Genomic DNA, 22,416 nt, shown 5'->3' on the forward strand with positions numbered 1-22,416 from the left:
CAGTAAACTACATCTACATTTATTCATATGTATAAGTTACGGAGTTGTAGAAATGTTTTGATTTTGATTGATTTTAACCCATATATGATAACTATTTATTGTATATACTTTGCACATTGTTGACGTGATACATGTGTTTTCAAATTAATATAATCTATGGACACCTCACGTTTTAACGTGTAATGTAATCGCTCTTTGTATCTTTCCACTCAAATCAGAAGTACGTTATGTATCGTCTGCTGTTCATAAATCTGAAATTTTCTAATATATTTTTTAAAGAAAAATGAAAAAAACAAACAAAACAAGTTTATTAAACTATCTAGATGTCATGTGCGTTTTTGCTCTAAAATGTGCAAAGTGGATTTCGAAATTTTCCGTCACCAGAAAGATTATTGGAACGATATAACGAGGACAAGAGCTCTGCTTAGATAAATTATTCATCGTTCCCGCCAGCTTGAGTATTTTAGCAAGATTATAACAATAGCTTTCTTTATAAGAAGCAAACCTATAAAATCTATTTTTATGGTGCACACATTTCAAAGAAGAATTCCAATTTAAAAGTATTACGTCAACTGTTAAAAGAAAAGATGTTGATTTATATGTCGTTCATGTAAGCTAACACAGATTAAAAAAAAAAATACGTGCTACTTTTTAAAATGTGAAGTATAACGAAAGCATTTTATTTGATTGGGATTCCCAAAACAAAAAAAGTATTTTATGTCCATATCGAATTTAACATCGAGACTTTTTAGCAGCTATCGCTTATGTTCAACTTGCCGAACAAAACTTGCATGGTAAAATGAAATAAGATCATAGAAACAAGTAATCTGTTTTTTTTTGTAGTTCATTGCATCATTTTCCGATGTTGTTACAGCTCGCCAAGCACAAAGTAGCACGACGCTCCAAACCGTTTGTATTTAAAATGAAATACAATTTCATACAATTAATTTCTTCGGCACGTATATTCCGCCCACTAGTAATGTTCGACACTAACGGGAGTTCGATAGTCCGAGACTCGTGGAAATGAGACTCGCACTCCTTGTTTTTGTGGTTAGGAAGTCCGGCGGACTCCTTCAAAATCAATTGTGAATTATAAAAAACAAGAGATAAAATTGTCACAAAATTAGGTTTTTAAAAATATATATTTATAACTAGAGAGCTTTGTCACAGACGTGACGTATACCCCCACATGCTGCATTGGCAAATAATATTTGCCTGCTGTCTTCACAAAACAAGAAAAAGCTAATTTATGGCGATTTTAAGAATTATCAGTCCATTATCATTTATGGCCATTTTGGACTTTGAACTCTTGAATTCTTTCGCATGACACGCCGTCCAATTACTGTGAACAAAATTAATTTACAGATTCATTTTAAAATCTCACAATTAATGACATAGTTATGGCCCGGACAAGATCATTTATGGCCATTTTTGATCTTTGAACTCAAAGTGTGACCTTGACCTTGGAGATATCGACGTAATTCTTTCGCATAACACACCGTCCAATGATTGTAAAAAATGTACCGAGTAATTTTAAAATCTCATAGTGAATGACATAGTTTTGGCCCGGGCAAGCTCATTTATTGCCATTTATGACCTTTGAACTCAAAGTGTGACCTTGACCTTGAAGATATTGACGTTATTCTTTTGCGCGACACACTGTCCGATGATGGTGAACAAATGTGTCAAATGATTTTAAAATCTCACAATGAATTACATAGTTATGGCCCGGACAAGCTCATTTATGGCCATTGTTGACCTTTGAACTCAAAGTGTGACCTTGACCATGGAGATATCGTCGTAATTCTTTCAAGCGACACACCGTCCAATGATGGTGAACAAATTTGCCAAATAATTTTAAAATCTCACAATGAACGACATAGTTATAGCCTGGACAAGCTTTTTCCGCCCGCCAAACCCGCCCGCCCACCCTCCGACATTTCCTTCGGAAAACCTGGTTGAAAATCCCTTCATTTATTTATTCGTTTCGCAAAATCAGAATGTCTGCATAGAGAGAATTCTACTCAGAATAATCATTGTCGATCACTGTCTATACAAACATTTAGTTTCAATTATTTATTGTCACATTTTAATTGTAATAATTTATTATTCAACCTCTAAAAACCGCAGAAGGAAGTCTTTAATTCCAAGTAATGACCTCACAATTCAACGACTTTTTGAGAGCTGTAAGAGTTCTTCTTAACAAGGAAGATTATAGACAGCTGGTCTATTGTTAGTGAGAAGTGTTTAATCAAAACTAAGTGATGTCGGAAGGATAGAAAAACAAGAAAAATACCATCATTTGTAAAATGCACTTGAATAAATATTTTTTCTGTTTTCCTATAAAAACCTCTATCTGGTAAACAAGTTTGTTGTCAGAATATGCATTTTGTATACTTATTATTGTATTATTATGATGAAAATACTTTGTCAATTTTGGAGTGTATGTAAGCAAAAACAAAAGATATTCCATTTAAGAGTTTCAACAAACGACTTGGAACGCAAAGGACCCCAGTCTATTAACAAAATCGTTCAATAAAAACTCTTTTCACGGTGCTCTGTTATAGCTTACACAGATGTACCAAGCAAGAGTCCTTATTAGATCAAATGAGCAGAACTTTCTTACAGTGAGCTTTTGTGATTACATTTTGCCGATTGTTAATCATCGTTCCTGCATTGTCCGTTGTAAAAATGTGCATTGTTAACACTCTAGAAAATATATATTTATTTCCAATATTCATGAAACATTGTTAGAGATTGGTCTAAATGACAATTGGGTAAATTACAAACTGCGTTAAAAAACTAGATTGCTTTGTCGAATTAAATACAATGTTTCTTAACTTTTCAGAAGTGACATGTTTACCAGAACAGAACAAAACAGAACATATCTTTATTTGGTTCACAGGTCACACAATACATGATACATATATTGTGACAACAGGTGAGCGTATAGTTAACAAAATCTTTTTCACAAAACAAGGGTTCGAAAAAACAACACAATGATGTAATTATTTTGGGAAGGTTATCAGGAGATTTACTTATTGATTTCTTTATCAGTATCAATCAGAATAGAATGTTTAAATTGTGAAAAATGTATATAAAAAGGAGACATCAGATAGGGCTAGCAACGATTGAGTCGATGACGGAATAACGGAATCCACTATTAATTAAAGCAACTTATTAAAGGTTATAAGGTAAACAATATTTTATCAGATATAGCATGTATTGCACAAAATAGTAACACACAAAATAGTCGAAAATCAAAACAAACAAATACGTTTAGCAAAGTTCAACGTGCGAAAATAGAACGTTGTGTATCTTTGTCTCGTCAAATAGCAATGCCCGACAAACCACTAAAACAGGTTTGTTCGAAGAACGCGCGTATAAATATTTAAAATATGTACGGATACTTCGCGTGTGGCCGGTTGACTCATATGTTTAAATTTCACTTCCATTCTTCTTTTTGTTTTCTGTTTCGTAGCTATAGGTTTATGACCAGCAATACGTAATAATGTAATTAAAAAAAAATATATTTTGTCTCGTTAAGACATTCAGGTTTTCATTTTCTATCTGCATAGTAACACTTGATCAAAGTGAATTTAGACGTACCTTTGGTATGTGATTTATTCTGAGGTTCGGCTAGCCTTCAAAGTGGTTTAATACCCAAATGCTTTGAGTTGGCCGTTTCATGGTGTTGATAGAAGTTTAATGATTTTATGTTGAATACTCAGCCAAGAACAATAATTTTTCTCCTGATATAGTTTCTGCAGTGTCATTGCTTTCTATTCTGAATGAATTGTAAAAAATGTTATCCAATTTAAATTCTTGTTCAAGATTTTGACGAAACTGCAACGTCTCATTCATGGAGATCCGTGCGATTTGTTATTGCTGATGTTTCTTCAGCGGACGTGTTTTGGCTTCTATTTTTGTCCGTCAAAAGTACGGATATCGTGTGATTTTAAAACGGAAAGCGCAAAATGCAAAATAGATCGGAAAACATGAAACTTAAATATGAACCTATTGGCAATTATACCATCTTGAGTAAAACGGCTAAAAGTACTACACTGTGGTGTTTACAAGGCACAATCTGGTTGATTCAGTGAACCTGACGGAACATAGTTACATGTAATTTGAAGCATCAAACGATTATGGTTTAAATATTTTCGATAATTCACAAAGGTTTGGTTCTTTAATTGTATGACGCTTTCATAAACGACATATGTAACGCTGGGTAAACCCAATTACAAATAAAAAATAAATAAATTATATGGTAATATGCCCGGAAGTAAGCTACATGCTGCTACTCACTAATTCCCTACCAGCGTAGAAGCATTTTAATCGGATAAGGATAAAGACCGATTTACTTAGAGAAGTCTCCCTGCTACTCTGTCAACATTATCCAGTATTTAAGTCATGTTATTCTACATATAATGTCTACGTATCATGAATATTTACTGGGCTGCATCCCGGTGTTACACTATGGCTAATTAGTTTTAGAAACAAGCAGTAAAACTGGTCCGGACTGGTCCCTCATTAGGCCGCTGACTACTAGAGTCAGTGGCACACATCGTTAATTACGTTATTTTTTTCCAGAAAGTAACATGATTTTTTTTTTCGGTCGACTTCTCAATCGGTGTAGTGTTTCTTTCAGCTACGTCACTTAAAATTATGGTAACCTCGAAATACGATTTTCGTTCTTAATGGGTCAACAATGGAGAATAAAATTCGTCTCCTCTTCATTCCCAATAAAAAAAAGATCCAAAATTACACCAATGTTTAAACTAAACTAACTGTATCTGCCGTTTGCATCGAATTCATAACTCGTACTAAGAAGAAACAAGTTATTAAATAGATAAGGGGAGGTTAATAGAAATCTCCGTATAGCAGACTTGAATGACTTAGCGGCCACTGATCTATTAGTACGCTTTCACGTTTACAGTAACGAAATTGCACTAATAAAACAACTTTAAAAAAACTATAAAACAACTACACGAAAACAAATAAAAAAGCAAGATGTGTTTGTAAAACACTTTGTCTCCACATATATTTGATCTTTGACCTTGAAGGATGACCTTGACCTTTCACCACTCAAAATGTGCAGCTACATGACATACACATGCATGCCAAGTTGCTATCTTCAATATTGCACAAGTTATGGCCAATGTTAAAGTTTGTCGCAAACAATCAAACAAACCAACAAACAAACCAACGAACAGACAGGGCAAAAACAATATGTCCCCCAGTACTGGGGGGACATTAAAATAACTTCACAAAAAACAACAAATAACAAAAAAAAAGCAAACAAACTTATACAATGTTTCTCCAGTATCTCGATATCTTTAGTTTTGTCGTTCTTTGTGTGATTACTTCAATATCACTGAAGACTAATTGCTATGGAAACACAGTAAATTTATGCGTATATCATACATATATTATATAATCTCGCAGCTCTTTCTACTCTTTAAATTAAAAAAAAATGAAAATGCAAACTGAAAGTTTGTGTAATGGACATTATCAAATAGAATATAATTGTTATTGTAGATTTCGTAATAAATGAAGTTCAAGATACTTATTGAGAAGTTTATCAGCAAGGTGACAAAGCGGCAAATGTAGTCGTTTTATTCGTCAACTGAGGGATTAATTTTACGTAATCTCAAGTGTATGTTATATTCACCGTGTCTTGACGAAGATTTCCCGGTGGGTCGTTTTGAGATTAACTAAGTTTACTTTGACAGAATTATTGTCATCAATTGTTTCGAAATGTCAAATTCAGATCTGATTGCATTTCCAGTCGGTTGTGCAATCGTACATCTTACGTGCGACATTTGTGGTCGCAAACGCACGCTATGCGTGTAGAAGGTCAACACTGCCTTTTGTTGAATGAAACTGATTGTCTGGCTAGTTGCATCTTAGTTTTTTATGAGCAAAGTTTACATTTTGTTTGATAAAAAATTTAGTCAAGTTGATATAATGTATATATAAATTAGCATTGGGTTGGGTCAAATTTGCATATTGAGTAGTAATGTTGGTCAATATGGCATATTATTCAGTTACTATAAAACCGAGTTGAGTCGAATTTACATAATGCTGAGTTTAGGCTACACATGATTTGAATCTTTTTAACATTAAGGTGAGTCTATATTAAATGATTATGGGTTCAAATAACAAAATCGCAGTTGGCATGAATGAATGGGCCGGTTATGGTTATATTTCAATACATTATCTCCAAAAATATCTCTACACGAGAAATTGTATCGTTGTGCAGAAGTCGTTGTTTGTTGAATTGCAAATTTCATTTGAGTTTTTGCTTTAAACAGGACCAGGCTACGATTGATAGCGTCTACTGCATCCGTACGTGTGTGTTATTTGTGCTGTGTGCTTTGTAAAACAAAAGTTGATCTTTTCCTTGTATTGTTTACGCTGTCAATAAAAACATTATTTCTGAATCAGCACATCATCGATATTTTGCGGGTTTATTTATTTGTAAATATTTGGTTTAAACTTATTTATTTCACGAAATATGATCACGGCGCTCTCTAGAACGACCATTAAAATAAGTCCTGGTGTATCATTTAATTATTGTATTGACATAAATTAGTTAACTACCTATGAGTATATTCTGCACAAATGTGTCGTTCAATGAAAGAAGATTAAATTAGGAAGAAAACTGTATTTCATTTACAATGTTTGTACGAATAAAGCAAATGCCCTGTTAGTGATAATTATTTAAGATTTTCGTTTAACGCGTTGTATAATTAATTTGTTTGTGCATGACGATTGCTATGTCATCAAAAGGTTCGATAAAATATAAAGCGGTTCATAAAGTCATAATATAATAATAAAACATTATCAGCCTCAGCAATGACACAACAACGCTTAAAATCCGAAAAATAGTTGTCTTGGTAAATGAAGCTTTTTATAAAAACAATTAAATCATGAATAAATTACAACAATTTGAGACAAATACAATCAACATAATGCCTAATTCGCTTTTTTATATATAAGCTAATTATCATATAAGTCATTTTTGTCTTGGTTTGAATGTTGTTAAGATCGTTCAATTACAAGACCAACGAGTTGTATAACTATGTCAAGGATATGATATACCTCTCAATAATTTATCCCTATAGTGCCCACTGTACATGATGCTATGTATTCTGACAGAGAATAGAAATTCTGAACTAACATTTGATGTGTGTCTCATATCTCGGATATTGTTATTCCTTTTACCTTTAAGTAAACGTTCACTGAATAACCACAAAGATCAGCAAAAAGATGAGCAGCGTCGAACCAGAGGTGGTGCAGAGTGACCAGCCACCGGGCTATCAAGAACCAGGACCCCCGCAACCGGGCTATCAACAACCAGGACCCTCGCAACCGGGGTACCAACAGCAACCAATGCAGCCCCAGATGATGCAGCCCCAGATGATGCAGCCCCAGATGATGCAACCCCAGATAATGCAGCCGGTAATAGAACAGTCATATAAGATATTTTCCGCCACTGAAACGCGAATCCGTCAGATTTTGATATTTTTTGCGTGACAATGTTGAATTCAGGATTCCACACAAATGTCAATAGTATTAAAGATAGTATGCACTATTATCAAATAATCGCACTTAAATATTAGGCGAGCAGCAGTTAAACTTATACTGTTCGTGGTATCCAATTACTTAAAATTAGGGATGAATATCTTAATCCTGTAGCTATTGCATGGTGAAGTGCTTTATTCCATTAACAATAGTAGGTCCCTAATCATTTAACAACAGATTCTCGTACTTTATTCTTCTGAGAGTTAGGGAAGCATTCCAAAATCGTTGAATACTATTTAAGAAACACTTCCTAACATGTCTAATAATAAATATTTGCGAAAATATTTTACAAAGAAAGGGAGCACTTTCTTCATTATTTTAACTAAAAATATTTTGAACTTTTTCTATCATTTTAACGAAAATTGTGCAGGAGTTCGTGAAAGTTTAGCAATATGTATGAAATATTTAATCAGTCAGTTAGCAATATGTTGGGCGAAATGCCTTCAATTAAATCTAACGAAAAAAAAATCGATAACCAAAGTCAGTATTACTTTCAAGTATGCTAATTATCTATTCAAATAGCTTTGAGAATTCCTTCTGTAGTGTTCAAAATGAGCGTGGGCGATTTTATGCCTTTTCAGTGGTTATCAACAATCAGCCGACACAGCCAGAGAATTCGCTTCGGGTTGGAACACGTAATGGAACACGTGACTGGACATCTGGCCTCTGCGGTTGCTGCGAAGATATTGGCTCGTGTATGTCGTGATATAAAAGTATTTCAGGGCGTAGGTCATAAACACAATTATTTGACTGTCGAGAATGATACATGGCAAGAGAATATTTTTAAAACGTCAAATGCTTTGTAATTAACAACCTTATATTGTTTAAAACAAATAAACGATTCAGCTTCGCCACATATACTTGGACTGTATTAAATAAAAAACGTGCACTCGTAATATTTGTAACATATTGGACAACTTATTTTGTAGATTTTGAGAAATCTACATATTGCCAACAATTAATGTGGACTTTTTTTCGAATAAGAGTCATATGTTAAATATCCGCGATCATTAAGATGTGTGTATGTAAATATCCGCGCTCATCAAGAGGTGTGTATGTAAATATCCGCGATCATTAACAGGTGTGTATGTAAATATCAGCGATCATTAACAAGTGTGTATGTATATATCCGCGATCATTAAGAGGTGTGTATGTAAATATCCGCGATCATAAAGATGTGTGTATGTTAACAAACTACACCAACTCATTTGATTTGTGTCATAATCAATAGGTTGCATGACGATCTGGTGCAGTGGGGCGTCGACGTGTGCATTATCAATTCGAGTTGGCGACGGTTTCTGCATGCCCTTTTGTGTGCCGGACGCTTTGTTAGCCCTGAGGGTCCGTGTGAGGGGTCTTGGCGACGTAAAGGTGAGTACTTATTGCGTATCAGAACACGATATTTCGCATCAGATCAATGTCAAGACGCTTGGTGTCGTTAAGGTTTGTATACCGTGCGTGTAAAACAATTATTTTTTCCTTGATGGACCAAAACATAACGAATGCATATACATTTAAAGTCTGTACGGTGTGACGCAGTGTTATTTCTGGTTAGGCCCGTAAAGGACGTTGTTTGTAGTTTTTGTTGTTTTTTTTTGTGGGAGAGGGGGGGGGGGGCATTAAGGTTTGTATTTCGTGCGTATCAAATAGCAGTATCTCTAGTAAGATTAGTACAAGTACCTTTTTTGACATAAACTTGTGTTGTGTTTGGACTTTGTGAGTATCATACAACGTTATTTCTCGTTAATTACGTACCAGGATGCAACGGGTCATTAACGAGAGTACTTTGTCTGTTTCAGACAATGGCCATTCCTTTGTGGTCCTCCCAATGACTGTTATTATATTACATTAAAGATCACGTCTTTTATGATTTGCTTATTGGTTCCGTTAGCTTATAATTGTCTGTATGAGTTCCTGAAAGAATCACGTAACGGTTTGTATTTGTTGCAAATGGACATTCCGCAGAGATTTTTCTCTTCTCTGGTATAGTTCATTGAACCCATGCCGTCATAGCAGACCATATGAGAATGAAATAGTAGAAAATTTTATTGATTTACATTTCAAAATCAGTAACAAACTGGTGATTCTTCCATACTTGACAGGACTTTACTAATGACAAAAGTGGTTATTGTTTCGCGAGAGGATGCAACCACTGTGATGAATGTGCTGATCAAATAACGTTATTTCTCTGTTTTGTCGGTGTAAGGACACTGAGAGTCATGCACAAGGTTATGTGGCTTGTGTGTACCATATAATATTATCTTTACGTCCTTGTCTTGTTAAAACGTCTCCTGTGAATTACCGGAACACACATTCATGTATTAGTGAAAGAAAACGATGTAATGTTGTTGTTTTTTTAATTTTGCTTTTATAAAATGTTTCAAAACAAACTTTATTTATTACATCGAAGTATTGACAATTGTTTTAATTTTTTTACAGGGTACGATTTGCAACGACTGTCTGGTAATATCTTTTTGCGGCCCTTGTGCTGTCTGCCAAATGCAGCGAGAGCTGTATGCCATGGGGTTATAGTTTACATGCCTGTTGAACTGCACAAATTCGGAATGAAAATGTGCATTTTCTATAAATCAACAAAGTGTCTTATCATTATGATGTAACTTTTGCTTTTTAATTATTTGTTTGTGTATGTTTTTCAACTGTGCGATTGCATAATAATGAACAAGGAAATGTTAAGCAGATGCATCGATTTCACCCTAAATGCTCTAGTTTTTACTTCATTTGTCCCGCTGGATTTGATTTCAAACAGCACTTTATTATATCTTTCGATTATATTTACTTTTCCATTCAGGTAAACTATTGTGCTTATTAATAAAGCGTGCATTACAATAAAATATTTGGACACTTCATAAATACGTGCTGTTAAATATGAGATTGTCTTTGATAATATATGTACATTACTTAAAAAAAAAATGCCCTTATCGACAAACGAATCGGGCGATTCGCATAAGATGAAGTGAAAGGAATTATTGTATCTAGACAAAAACATCATATTTTGTTTTTATAATAAGAGGGCAACGGGCGCTAAACAGAGCCCAGGAAACTTAACTATTCTTAAAGGTGGACATAAGAAGAAAACAATATTGTGAAACATAAATATAGCATTTCTAAGAACATAATTATAAAATCTTTTGGTGATTGATTATATCATTGGAACAAATGTCCTGACCAATTTTTATGAAAAATCGACAATTACTGGGACTTCTCAATTGTCAACAAGGTTTTACATATAAGGTTAACTGCCCGGTCCGTTGGATGTCATATTTAACATCGAAATGGAACCATTTTCGAACGCAGCCGAGATAAAACATCCAGAACAATTGTAAGTCTCAATCAAGATATCAAAAGAACATTCTCGGCAGCTTTCATTAAAATTGAACTAAAATTTGACTTATAGAATGTTCAAAATGTTTCGCTATCGCCATTTAAAGAAAAACTGCAACCATCCTCGGGGCCTTGTTTTTAAACAACTGGAACATCTTTCAGACTCACCTTGCAATGATATTTCCAATTAAAACAGCAGTGAAACCTGTTACAAAACACATGTCTTTGATAATCACACCAACATTAAAAAGTGATTGCATTAGTAACTTATCACCGATGTTGGTCTGACATCAAGGGTCTTTGATGTTATCGCTCAGTCGGGGCAAATTTCTAAAGAGTGTAAGCTGTTAGCTTTTTACACAATCACCATATAACCATTTTAGAAGACATATATCAAAACTGTTGTCCTATAAAAATGCAAGCACAGTTGAGTGAGTATTAAATGAGTAAGCATGATAACGGATATGATATGTGAATCAAATGTCAAATAATATTCATATGAAACAATTGTTGTTCCTCTAGGATGTTCACCACTGTGGTTTTCCGCAATAATAAAGATACTTAAATCTGAACTAATGGCATTGATTATTTTGAATAATGCACGTTATTTTATGCTTTCCGGTGGTTTAGAGAGAAATATGAATGAAATAAAACTGATAATTCACTGTTTCAAACAGTGAAAATTATTTTGAGACGTCGTTTTAATGATGTTACGACGTCATCTGTTTCAGCAAAAATACAAAAATTATCATTTGTAAGCATAAAATAAAACGAAAATGAGTTTGATTTGGTAGAATTTCGATTTTAATTCACATGTTATCATTGTTTTTTTTTCTTTAATCACTCGTGAATTCAAATTGATATTCCACCAAATCTAACAAATATCCTTTTTATAATTAGAAATTTGGGTTGTTGTTCATGTTTCTGAATCCATCATCAGTATCACCATTATCTTGAACCGTAATCAATATCGCCATCATCATCGTGATCATTCCCATCAATAAAAACAATGTTAACATTACACTATCATATTATTTCTGTCATGGTTTTAATGAGCTTTAGACAAAATAATATTAAACCGGTGTTTAAGCCAACATTACAAGTTGAACTAATTCATCCTGCGGCACCCATATTTTGTAACAGACCACAACTTTTTTTAACTTAATTGCAATGTCATTAGAGTAAACATTCTGAGCAAATTTCGTTAAGATCGGGTAAAAACTTGTAAAATATGTTTCAAAATAGCCATATAATGACAAATGCTTCACACCTTGCATCTTTGTTTTGTTAACGGACTAGAACCATTTTTGCACTCGGCCCTAATATCATAAAAATACATTTACGAAAAAGGTTTAATAAATATGAAACCAAAAAAGAGTGTTAAAAACGTTAAACTAAAGCCGTATTAGAAGCACTTCCCCTGCCCGTGGGTACAATGTCTTACAACGGACCTGAACAATTTTCGAACTAAGCCGAGAGATAAGACTAAATGTTCTGACCAAGTTTTAAGACGATTGGATTACACCTGCAACTTATAGTGTTCAACAGCTTTTACTATAGCCATAACAGTTAAACTGCCATATGCTAACAAGCATTTGATTGAAGTTCGTTCTTCGTTAGGAAACGAAAGAAAAAAAGGGTAAACGTATAACCGCCTGTTAAGTTTTTGAGAATACGGCTTACGAAATTACCAGTCGAATCGGAACAAATATCTTTGTGAAAAACTCAGCGAAACCTCTAAACGGCATGAAAGACTCCGTGTCTGATAAGAACATTGTCACTATATATTTTGTCGGTCAGACACACGTGTTTGGTACATGAGAACTACTCAAATAAATGGTGCCCGATGGCATTTACGTTAACTAAATCAATGTATGCAATACAATAGAACAATCATGGCAAATGTCAAATACCATGTTATTATTACCACAGCTTTGAAGAGTTAAATTTATATTTACGTGTAGGCTTGCGTTGTATAGTAAAAATAATGGCATGTCGTTTAAACTTTTCAGTGCTTCTGTATAAATGTATAACAGGGTACTGGATTACGTGACTTTGTGGGGTTCCCCCTTTTAACTTTAATGGATGTATACAAGACGGTAAGTGGTGCTTTATTTCAAATAACTTTAAAGAATATTTTTCTATAGAGTTCCAACGAGTGCATAAAAGACAGATTGTTTTGCTGCTTATGGCGCTGTAAAATACATATGAATTACTTCATTAAAAAAGCCTGAGGTCTTGTTCAAAAATGCATTATCTACTGCATTCATTGTACACGCGGTTACGTTCACGTAACGTGTGATTTTGTCAACGATTTCAGACGTATTTAAGGAAGAATTCTTATACCTTAAGATATCGACACAAACCGCATGAAAAACGTCGTTTATGCACCAGAGATTTTTTCAAATGTATTTCAATAACTTGAGATATTCGCAAAATAAATTTCTTAACGGTGTGTTTACATTCTGTCCAGCCCGTGTGAAAAACCCGGGAAACCCCGTTGATTCTGCAACCTGCATTATACTTTCATGTAGATCAAACGGCTGCATCTCTTAATTTTGCATCCCATCAAGGAAACACACGAATCAATGTATGATACTGTAGATTGTATTGCGATTTACCCCCCCCTCCTAAATACTGAAAGGCAATATGATTTCTGTTGAGCGTTTTTCGTTGAACTTATAACAAAACAAAAAAAATATTTTCCCATTCATATTTCTTTTCAAATCTCAATTATATGATGATCAATGTTTAACCATTGTTTTCCTGTTTACAGTGTATGCTTTGGTTAAACAGTAACCAAAAAAATAGTGGCGCTACTGTCATGGGAATTCACTCTAATTGATATTGACTATAGGATTGACATAGTTGCTCCTCTGTGGCTGCAATTTCGATTGCAATTTATGAAATATGATACTATAGATTTTAAAAACAAAACCTTAATACGGAAAGGCAAATTGATTTCATTTAAGCGTTTCCATTGAACGAATAACAAAACAATAAAACTTATGTTCCCATTCATATTTCGTTTCAAATCTTAATGTTATGATAATCAATGTTTGAACATTGAAATTATTTGTTTTTCGTTTACCGTGTATGCTTTGGTAAAACAGTAACCTCAAAAACTAGTGGCGCTACTGTCATGGGAGTTGACTCTAATTGATATTGAATATAGGATTGACACAGTTGCTCTTCTGTGACTGCAATTTCAACTATTTTTTTTAGGTTTGACTGTTTTGTACCCCTTTTCGGAGCAGGCGTCATGGAGCAGCCTTAACTTTTCGATATATAATGGATTTTAGATAACGTTGTATAAATGTAAACCATCATAAGACGATATGTATCAAGTAGATCCCCTCTCATTCCCTCAAATATCAAGGCCACACTAAATGGTTAATGGTCGCACTGTATGTCTGTCCGTCTTCACATCTGTCTCGTCCATAACTTTGCTTCATATTGAGGGTTTTTGTATTAAATTGGCAAACATGCAATCCATCATCAGACAAAACGTTGCAATGAAAACTTCAAAGGTCAAGGTAACACTTTAGAGGCTGAAAATGAAAATTTGGTATTAAAAAATATTGCTTACCACTTATAACAACCTTGAAAAGACTGCATTTTTTGTTCAACCACTCTCCCTACCTCAAAGGATAACAACTATAGCTCACATTGAGCAATTCGTCCTCTGGTGAGCTAAACATGTTGCGTTTAGAAGACACACTTGATTGTAACCTTTGTTTGAAGACATCATGCGTAAGCAGTGCAAATTTTACATAAATGTATTATATATTCATTCACGTGTTTAAAATTATCAGCAAATAAATAACATTTATAAATTCTTATTGGTGTTGGCTATTCAGTTTATGGGTAATTCTAATCCAAAGGACAGAATGGCACAAGGAGGTCAATCATGATTTATCTTTCCGAAAAAGCAGGGCAACTCATTTTCAGTTTTAGCAAATCAAAACAGGTAAACAGGAGGTCCGTATATATACCGTCTTTTCCTTTTTCGTTTTGAATTCGACACAACCAAACATGAAAACTAAAGCATATTAGTTCATATTCCGATTTTCTAATAACCATAACCAAAACAAAAACTAATTACGAAAAAAACAACAACTTCTTTATATCGTTTTTCGTTGTACTAATTATAATACAAAATACGAAATGTATTTCCCTCTTCAAATTTTGTTTCAATCTTCATATAACGAAAATCAATGATTAAAACTTCATCCCATTTACCGTTCTTGATTTGATATTACGGTTTACAAAAAACGAAAAACGTTGGCGCTGTTCAAAGATCTATAAGTAAACAGGTTTATATATAGATCTTTGCTCTGTGCTGCTGTATTGGGGAGATAAGTCATTCGTGGCTTTTGCGCGTACTGTTTTCCCTTACATAGGAATAAATCACTTATTTTTTACGTGAAATTTTGGGGGAGGAAAAGACAAATTGAAATGATCGTAATCGGACATCTAAATGTTTCCCAACTTACTGGTATTTCATTTCGATCCAGCTGTATAGACAGAGCTATAATTAGCCACTTTGACAATTCTTGTTCTTTGCCCCTATACTATGCAAATTCAGTACTAATTTTACAAAAAAAATCGTTGTAGTACTATAATTAGGGAGAGATCTTTACATTTTAAGAGATGTAATACCCCTTCCCCTGAGTCTCGTATTCCAATTATTATTACCCCTTAAAACCGAATGATGTTTTAAGAAGCACAATAATCGGCGGCGCAACTAAAATGTCCCCTATGTTTTACTTTTAACATCACCTTACATAATAGAATGTTAAAGTTGTATGAGGACTGCCAATATTGAAAGAAAGAACAGGACAATAGGAGAATGAATAAAAAAATAGTTTAATCTTATGAAATGGTAAAGTGCAAGGTGTCTTATATATAATTTCCAATTCGTACGATTGAGAACAAATACATGTTTCATTTAAAAACTGAACGGTGATATGTGATTTTAGCTCGGAAAGAGTTATAACCAAACACCTTATATGAAACCGTGTTGCGCTTGAAATAATTGTATATAATATTAATAATAATAATAATAAATTTGCCTATTAAATAACTAATTAAACAACATATTTCATGTTCCGGAAAGAGCGCTAAAGGTTAAGTTAATGCTTAAAAAAAGATTTACCTTCCAATGATATTATATAGCCAGTTAAAAATTTGACTTTAAACGTTACGTTTTATAAAGAAGGCAAATAGCATGCGTCACGCCTATAGAAACTACAAGCACGCGTTGAAACGTTCCGTTTTAGACCCTGGTTGTCTCCCTGAATGAAACTCGAATACCATTATAGAAAAGCTTGTATATCTGTAACTATACGTGTATGATTTGCTGAGTCAATGATAAATATGAGTTTTAGGGCTTATTTGATTGAAATTTTCTTCTAGTTGGTGGTGGCCGTGAGCAGGGAAGTGGAACGCGCCTTCAAGCAAGCCTTGGCTTGCGTGATATGTTAAAGAACATGCAATAGTCGTAAACAATGTATTATTGTATTCCTTATATACACATCCAGTTTATTTTACCAGTAATTGAAACAGTGGAAAAAAACGTACAAAAACAAAAACATTATTTAACAATGAATTATTTGTAACAATGTCAAAGTTGAACCTATATGGTACTTTAAATTATCGACTTTAATTAGCGTTGATTATTCTATTATTATAATGTAATGGTCTTGTAAAAAGTTTGAAATATAATTGTTATAAGCAAATTTTCTTTATCCTATAAAGGAAGCACTAAAGATAATCATTCTGAAACACGTTTGAAAGAACACAGTTTGTAAACCGTGTCACACCCTATTTTGCAAGTTGTTGCAAATCACTGGTAGGATGCAAGAACCGCGTGGTATGAGTCCACCAGGACGGCACGCGACGTGTCGTGACAGGGCTTCACGAGGCAATCTATGCTCTCAGGGGAATTTTTCATCATACTAATTTAATCTATATGTTTAGCAATAATGTGGGGATTGTTTCATTTGTTAAACATATATAAATACCATGTAGTAAATAATTCAATTGTTTTAATTTCTTTAAGAGAAAAGGTACTCTTAAGGTTCATGGAAGGGATAAAATTCATTAAAACTTTGATTTCGGTTTTCTTCATTCAATGTGGTACAATATAGTCAAACTATATATCATTTTAAAGGTAAAGACGGATAGTATAACATAAACACATTTTTGACATTCAATATTTTTTTGCTTTATTAATATTTTTGTTTAAAACCAATACATTTTTACACTAATTTACAAAATCTCAATCTAAAGTTAGGAAGGATATGCACTACCGTAAGTTGAATAAATACAAAGCTATATACATATACAAGGTCAAGTTAGCAACATTTCACAGAAAATTATTGTCAGAAAACAACAAATGAGTTATTATTCAACTGCATTTTTTTGATAATTTTCCTGAACAAAGTTCTAAAAATAACTAAACTGAACTACTTTTTAAAAATCCAGGTAGGGTGGATAATAAGAGTCACCATTCTATTTCAAGAGCTTAACAATTTTGCTATAACCAATTGGAAAATTTTAAACCATCTCAAATTGAAAGAAATTGCAGACGACATATAAAATTGTAAAAAAATATAAAGAAAAAGGTTTGGCTGGGTAGAAATCATTGTGATAAAAGGAGATATTTCTTATCAATAACAAGATTTTATGAGTTTTGTGCAGACGACTCTAGAAATCATAGTTTTACATAGAAATACACAGCTAGGTATCATGTTTTTTTCTTTCTTCCTTCCTGAACAACTACTGTCCTTGTACCGTTTTGAATAATGTGTTCCTTTTGGCAAACCGAATCTTTGTATACATTTGTATATCGATTCCTTCTACCCATTTTGAAAGCGTGGCACTCGCTGTGCTCCGTAGAAAAGACGTGCATTACAAATCGGTCGAAATTGCGTGAAGTAGTAAGAAAACCTGGTATGTGTATACACATACCTGAGAAAACACATCATTATTTTGACAGTTGGGTCGCGACGTGTAAAACAACTGTTAACATTAATCAGGAAGAGATCGCGCTTAATAACAGAAATGATCACACAGAGATATAATCACTTACCCCATTTCAAACATTTTCCAGCTGAAAGTTTCCCCCCACACGTCTTTTTTTAGTGTATTTGTATTGTTTTTCTGGTGCCGAAGTGCATCTCACATAATATCCATCCGACTTCCGTTGTTTTCACTTTCGTTATTAAAAACTCCGTTTAAAAGAATTATTTTTACATTAAGTTGTTGAATCGAATTAATATTATGTATTATCAATAAAATAGTATACCGTGTTAAATTGAACGTAGTTTCGTATCGATCTTTCTGTCAGTCTGTAAGCGTACTATTTTGTGCGCAATAATACAAGTACATGTGATTCGACAACAATTGTAAACATTGGTGAAATGCTTCTTAGAAAGTTATTTTTTTGGAGTGTTTATGAGATCTGATCATGCAGTTTGCACACATCAACGGAAAGATTACAATCCAATGCATTTGTCATCGTCAACCGTTTGGAATGTCAATTAGGCGATGAGTGATTTTTAGCATGTTTCTTTCAATTTTTTTAATTTAAAAATGGCTGCCCCCATCGTCATGAAATGACATGTGTTCGAGTTTTGATATTTCTAGATATGTATTTTTTTTACTATTTAAGCGTAACTTGCCATCATCAATGTCGATATTATTAACTAGTTATATAATTTTCCGCCGAAATACGTTGAATAAACATCATTCAAATTTTTGTATTTTGATTGATTTTGTCGATGGTATGAGACTTTGCTGCACAAAATTGGTAGCAGTTTGAGGGAAAACCATTCTTTTAAGAAATATGTAAACATGTTCAATGTGGCACTCTTTGTATAGTCAAATTTTAGTTCAATGTTAGGGGTTCCCACATTTTTCAACTGAATCCTCTACATGAACCTTAAAAAAGATATTTTATTGTGCCATGATATCAAAATGCTTGTTATACATGTACTCAAATCCAATGATTTCAAATAAAAGCAGACATGTACATTTGTATCATAATTTATTGTAACTAGATCAATTTATTTTCCAAATGGAGTAGCCAACAATAGCTGTCCCAAGACTCGACTATTCTTCCTCTCTAATTGTTTACATTATGTATTCAAAATAATAAGATCTAAGAGAGAAAACTGCGCAAAAAGATCACTCACGACTTATCTCACCAAAACATCGGAGCGCCCCTCGTTTTCCGTATACCGTTTTATCAACTCAAGAATGGTCGATTGAAACAGGCATTGCGTTTCAATTTTCATATATAAATTTTTGTGTAATTAAAATTGAAACGAAATATGAAAAGGAAATAAGATCGTGTTTTTGTTTTGTTAATAGTACACCGAATAAACGATACAAAGAACTCAAATTTGTTTTGTTGTTTTATTTTTGTTCCGGTTATACGAAAATCGAAATATTAACTTATATACGTTGATTCTTGTTTCGTGTTGTGTCGAATGCAAAACGAAAATGGAAAAGACTGTACATGCACGGATCCGCTGTTCAAAGATCTATAAATAAACATGTTTATATATAGATCATTGCTCTGTGTGCTGCTGTCTTGGGGAGGTAACTCATTCGTGGCTTTTGCGCGTACTGTTTTCCCCTTACATAGGAATCAATCACTTATTTCTTACGTGAATGTTTGGGGAGGAAAAGACAAATTGAACTCGTAATCGGACATCTAAATGTTCCCAACGTACCGGTATTTTATTTCGATCCAGCCGTATAGATATGGCCATAATTAGCCTCTTATGACACTTCTTGTTCTTTGCACCTATACTATGCAAATTCAGTACTCATTTTACACATAAAAAACTCGTTTTAGTACTATAATCAGGGGAGGTCTTTACATTTTAAGAGCAGTAATACCCCTTCCCCTGAGTCTCGTATTCCAATTATAATTACCCCTTAGAACCGAATGATGTTTTAGAAGCACAATAATCGGCGGCGCAACTAAAATGTCCCCTATGTTTTACTTTTAACGTCACCTACATAATTGAATGTTAAAGTTGTATTAGGACTTCCAATATTGAAAGAAATAACAGGACAATAGGAGAATAAATAAAAAAAAATTGTTAACAGTATTGTTTTCTCGCATAAAACGCACAATAGATTCGTGAAGATTACACAAACGCATACATCAGAAAATATTGCATATATGTTTGCTAAAAAGTAAGTCCCCGCCCACTTAATCGGCATTATCCAACAACAAACAATAATACCGTTGCACTAGCTTTTATCTTTTATGAACTAATGCAAATGTTGTAGCATTCTTAATATTGTGTGAAATAGAACGATATACTCGTACAATTATATATTCATTACATGCATCTTTTACGTTTTAATATAATTATATAAACTCATGGTCTTCTGCCAGGAGTAAACAGAAATAAAGTTTTACAAAATAAAAATGCTGCCTAACAATATCAGTTTGTGTAATTTCCGCTAACCATTCCGTTAAAACACTCTTGCTTATTTCGCTCAAGTCTCGCAGAAGAAATTAAGTTTCTTTTCAAAGATCCAGTCGAACCGACTATTTGATGAAAACGCTGAGTCTAAAAAAATAATTGCCCATTCATCATTACGCTTCGCCAACAGCAAGGCTGTCTAATGTGGTCAACAACCTGATTATAGGGATTGTTGCATGTTCACATCTTAACTACGGACAAAAAACTATGCATCAGCAACCGTTAAATAGCTACAATTAGTCGTATGTAGGCAGTGAATTTGGCACTAACACAATTTATAAAAAAGAATATAGCGACAATACTTACAAGCAATGATACACTTTTTATTGGTTTATAGCACCTTTGCCTTGCAGTGTTTCGCCCCTCTTTTGTGTTTGCTCGGTGTCCAGTAACTGACAGGAGCGCTTAATACGTTTTCAGACATGAAAAACCGGTACATTCATGTAATCTGCAAGCCAGAGGCTCTACGAAGAAATTTTCAATAAGTGTATAATTTAATGTACATATCGGGGTTTTATTATCAATTCGACCAAAACTCGTTATAAACTAATGGGAATATTTTCTAACTAACTGTGATGCCACCGATAACGAACAGAACAGCTGTTTTGAACATTTAATTAAACAGTAAAAAGTACTGTCGTCTCGAAGACATTTTTTAAACAATATTATTTAGTTTAAAGTACCAGTTCGCGGAATAGATCGTTGTTTTGCATAAAATCGTATAGCGATAAAATACACTTTACATAAATTCATTGAACTATATTTTTTATCGAGGTTGACATCGAAAACCTGGTCAAAATCGGTTAATAATCGATAAAATAATATGTAAATGATAATAAAAACATGCAATAGGCGAAAACCGTTGCAGCGTCGCAAGCTATGCAAATTATCATGGTCACATGTTGTCAACTACAAACAACAACAACATTCGCTAGATATGCGACGAAAGGAATCACACTCGTACGGAAGAAAAATGAAAACAGAAAAAAAGAATATAACGAAAGCCACTCACTCTGTACGGTTTGTTTCGGGCGTGTGGGAAAGTCGCAACAGACTGAAATTGCAGTCCCGCCAGCAAACACATGATAAATTTGCGTCAATTTTGATGGACTGCTGGTAAGCGCACATTTTTTGAATTTGTGTACATTTATCCACATTGTGTCTATTAATAAACGCTATTTAACGGAGAGAAAAAAAGATTTCTCGTTTGTTGGTTGGAAGGAGGGTGTATATGAACACGTTTGTCAATGAATGCTTGTTAGTTTTGTCTCTGTAATTGGGGAAGTCCGATCTTAACGAAAGTGTTTTGTAACACGGGGCCCCAAAGGGGGGAAATTGTAAAATTAAATGATAAATATCTGTTTACATGGAAAATTCATTGTTTTTGATATTTTGCTCGTGATTTTCACCACAGACAAAATACTCATGTTTTTCTTAAAAAATTCTATAATCAGTTTCGATTATTTTAGTATTTTTTTGTGTTTTAAAAGCAAAAAAAAGCAAGCAATGTTTGCCAATATTTTGGTTATTTTGGTGTTTCGTTTTGCGCAGTTGTAGTTACTTCCCGTGTTCCAAATATGGCTACTGACGTACTTTTGTTTAAAGCGGGTATATACGATCTTGTCAAATATTTATTTATTAATATAAATGTGTAAAAACGTATTATACATATATTTCAATATAAACTAAAAAAAAAGTTAAGAAGAACATGTGTCGAAAATGCTAAATAAGCCAGATATTTAATTCTGAAATCGAAAAAGGCTGTACAGCCGAATTCGCCAGCATGTATATCATGCATGTACGATTCGAATCTAAATTTAGTTTAACGGTTCATTTGAAATTCCTGCAGCGATATCGATTCATACGACACACGAACTATCCCTGCTATTTTGTCGCCAAACAAAAGTCCCTCAAGCACACAGCATTGCAGGAACATTATACAAGTAAAAACACAGGACACCCCCCCCCCTGC

General features: G+C 33.6%; 1 long non-coding RNA gene across 1 annotated transcript; it reads left to right on the forward strand.

The window, feature by feature from the left end:
- The first annotated feature begins 8,168 nt into the window (after window positions 1–8,168).
- Window positions 8,169–11,504, forward strand: LOC127853475 (uncharacterized). The gene is made up of 2 exons (XR_008036625.1): window positions 8,169–8,285; window positions 10,030–11,504. It is a non-coding gene; the product is annotated as an uncharacterized LOC127853475 (long non-coding RNA).
- Window positions 11,505–22,416: the final 10,912 nt, after the last annotated feature.

Source organism: Dreissena polymorpha, chromosome 12 (genome assembly GCF_020536995.1).
Source record: "Dreissena polymorpha isolate Duluth1 chromosome 12, UMN_Dpol_1.0, whole genome shotgun sequence".
NCBI classification, from domain to species: Eukaryota; Metazoa; Mollusca; class Bivalvia; order Myida; family Dreissenidae; genus Dreissena; species Dreissena polymorpha.